A 3,318-nucleotide genomic window follows, 5' to 3' on the forward strand; every position below is an offset into this window, starting at 1 on the left:
TCTTTAAATCCCGTTTAAATCCTTTTTACGTTTAGGTACCAATTATAGCTTAACCACAGGATCCAACATCTTAGAGCTTCATCAAAATCAATCAAATCTCTTAGGCTGAACGTGAAATGTTGTTCTGATGGAATTGCTCCCAAAGGCAATTTTGATCTATTTAGGCAACAGTTTTACAGCACATTCTGAATTAGATTATCCCTGGTAATATTTTCAAGGTAATGTTTTGTTCTAGTAATAATTCTAAGAAATTTCCATCATGTAAAATAATGAGTTGCAACCCATCTAAACAAAACTATTTGTTTGTACTTTAAGATACTATTAATACTTCTGTTCATAGAAAATGTAGACCCTATTCTATTGCTGGTGACTGTGTTTTTGTGTTTGTAAGCAATGCTACCTTCTATCAAGCAATAAACTTGTCTCTGACAATCTAGAGGTGTGAACATACTAAAATGTCATGAGTTTAAACTATCCTTCATCCTAACCACTTATTTCTATTTTAGTTTCTAGGCTCCTTTAAATCACTGATAAAGTGATCTTTGGGCTCTTCTTTCCAATGGCCATATCTAAGGAGAACCTAACCGGGCTTAGAGTTTAATTAGCAGTCTATATGGTCCCCAGTTTGAAATACTTTCTAGTTTTTCAGGAACAGTTTTGCTACCTACTTCCAGTCTACTCCAGCTGAGGAAAAACTTTTAAACCTTGTTTAATCAGTTCCTTAACCTAACTAGTCTCAACAAATGTATTTCTGTGGATGTTTTTCTCATCCACATAGGAGGGCTTTTGCTCATTAAACTAAGATTTCTGAGCATTGGTCCCTAAAACCGTTTCAAGTTGGGACATTTTAGTAGTATTGGTTATATAATTGATCATTAAATATTCTGTTTATGTTAGAATCTAAAGGATCAGGTGTTTTCCTGATATCGAAGAAAAGACAGAGTTTGTGTGCTGTGGCATCCATTCTAAGGACATATTGGGCATGTGTGCACATGCATTAACACACTTTAGTTAATATACGCTAAGCCTAGTACTCATGGGCACATTAAGTCTAGTACCCTATATATGAGTGCCAAGGCTGCTCTGACATGCTGGAATTCCAGCACATCAGAGCAGATTTGATTAATCCAGCAGTCTCCCATGTTTTGTGTATCAGTGTCCCCACACTTAAAAATGGCAGCAAGGGCACCTGAATTAAAACTTGTCGAATGAGTTTAGTTCAAGCATCCCCATGACCATTTTTAAGTGAGGGGACACTGATACAGGAGATGTGGTGGCTCTCAGAGCTGCTTTAATTAAGGCATCTCCCTCCCCCACCACTGTGTAAAAGAGCTCTCCATTGTAAGATACGAGGAAAATGCACGTTAGCCTGTCCAGAGCAGGGGGGCTGGACCCAATGATCTCACAAGGTCCCTAGCCCTAAACTTCTATAAATCTATGTGTGTAATGAGCATTAACCAAACAGCATGGTTTTTAAGTAACATTTAATGCGCATTAGTCTATTTTAATGCACATTAACTAAAAAGCATGTTTTTAGGGACACTTTAATGTGTATTGAAATAGACTAATATGCATTAAAATGCACTTGTAGACATGCGCATTGTGGTTTACTTACAATGGGTGCATCTACAGGTGCACTTTGCTGTGGCATTGACTAATTATCTCCTCAATAAAGCGTCCGTGTCTGCACATGTGCTGGTACTAGGGTGCAACAAATTAATGGACTCCACCATAAAATTGTACTGTCGGGGATAGTACAGTCTTATGGCAGAGTAATTGCACTGAAATGCCCATGTAGATGGTGACAGGGCTGGCTGGTGCATGAGGGTGCTAAAGCGTGGGGGCTGTCTGCCGCTTCACCACATGGCTTGCCACTCTCAGCACCCTTGTGTCCCACCCAGACCCAGCGCCACCACCTGGAGCTTGGGGCTGACCTCTGGTGCCCCCTACCAACTTGGGCCTACTCTGCCCTGGCTCAAGTTGCTGCTGTCCCAGGCACAATGTGTAGATGCCGAACCTGGGAGCAGCTTCCTCTGGGTCAAATGCTTCCAGAGTTTATTGCATCACATTAATGCACACCTAGCTTGTGCTAAAATGCTACAGTAAAATGGACTATAACAATTATAACAACAAAATGTATTTACTTTAGACATATATAGAACATATAAGCAAGTAGTCAGGGGAACAGAAGGAGGAACACAGAAGGGATTTTCTTTAATGACAGGACAAGTTCCATGTTATATTCACTTTGTGGAAGGATTTGAAGAATAAAGTGACCTTATTCAATCAGTAGGTAAAGAACATGGCTTTAGCAACTGCATTCTTTTTTTATGAACGAAAGCGTGTGTGCTGAGGTCACATAAAGGTTATTGAAGTAGTCAAGACTGATACTATGACAACCTGAAAAGGGGACTTGCCTCTGGGGATAAGAGGAAGATGAATTGTGGAAGTATCAGAGAATATTCCACAATTAATCTAACTTATATAATGCTTTCTGAAGTTAAACCAAAAACTTTGGCATTAGTCCTTTTCTGAAGTGGTCTAACTCCCTATTAGCAACCAAAATAAGTAGCATAAGGACTTAATTGTGTTCTTAAGACAAAACTTATGACAGAATGCTTTCTCTACAGTTGCTTCTGGAGCCATTGTGCTTCAGGCAGGAACAGTGCTTCTGAAAACAGGATAACAGCTATTGTACCCGTCTGTGATTTTGGCATAACGTAAGGTAAGGGTATAACGAGATGGTGTCATAACTTCTGTAATCTCAACCTCACTGACTTTACAGCTGAGCCATTGACTTTTTGTCAATACAACAGCAGACTTAATAGGAGGTATGTGACTCTGATAGGCACAAAGTTTAAAATTACAGGGCAGGAGAATACCTCTTGAATCCTGTCCTGCCTCCTAATATTTTACCAATAGAGGGTTGAGGTTTTCACGCATGTTAAAATGTACTGGGAATTTTTAAGATTAACTATCTGAGGTTAAATAGCTGAGCATGTATACAAGCAGCCTGTTGTGAGTAGTTGCCTGCTATTTCTTGGCAATGGTGCAGAATTATTTTAAGATACATGGCACCTTTCCACAGAAGCAGAAATAGATTTAGACTTAGACATTATATTGAAGAAATCACTGAAAATGAAGTTAGTGGCTGGGGGTTATTGCTATGGTTCCTCTTCTACATATTTTACAATACAAATCAAAGGAAAATTGAGGGAGGCTTCCTGATACTTTTGTTGCTGCTACTGTTTCATTTGGGGAGCCCCGCAGCAAACCTGAAAAATTTCAGCTCATCCACAAACATCGTTCACGCTACCA

At 39.4% G+C, this 3,318-nt stretch overlaps 1 long non-coding RNA gene across 1 annotated transcript in view; it reads right to left on the reverse strand.

The window, feature by feature from the left end:
* Nucleotides 1-1,956: 1,956 nt before the first annotated feature.
* Nucleotides 1,957-3,318, reverse strand: part of LOC109287256 — a 12,200-nt gene continuing 10,838 nt past the window's right edge. The window contains exon 3 of the long non-coding RNA XR_002094795.1: nt 1,957-1,970. This is a non-coding gene — a long non-coding RNA (uncharacterized LOC109287256). The remainder of the gene's footprint in view (nt 1,971-3,318) is intronic.

This window comes from Gavialis gangeticus, unplaced genomic scaffold (genome assembly GCF_001723915.1).
Source record: "Gavialis gangeticus isolate Ggan-Ray unplaced genomic scaffold, GavGan_comp1, whole genome shotgun sequence".
NCBI lineage: Eukaryota > Metazoa > Chordata > Crocodylia > Gavialidae > Gavialis > Gavialis gangeticus.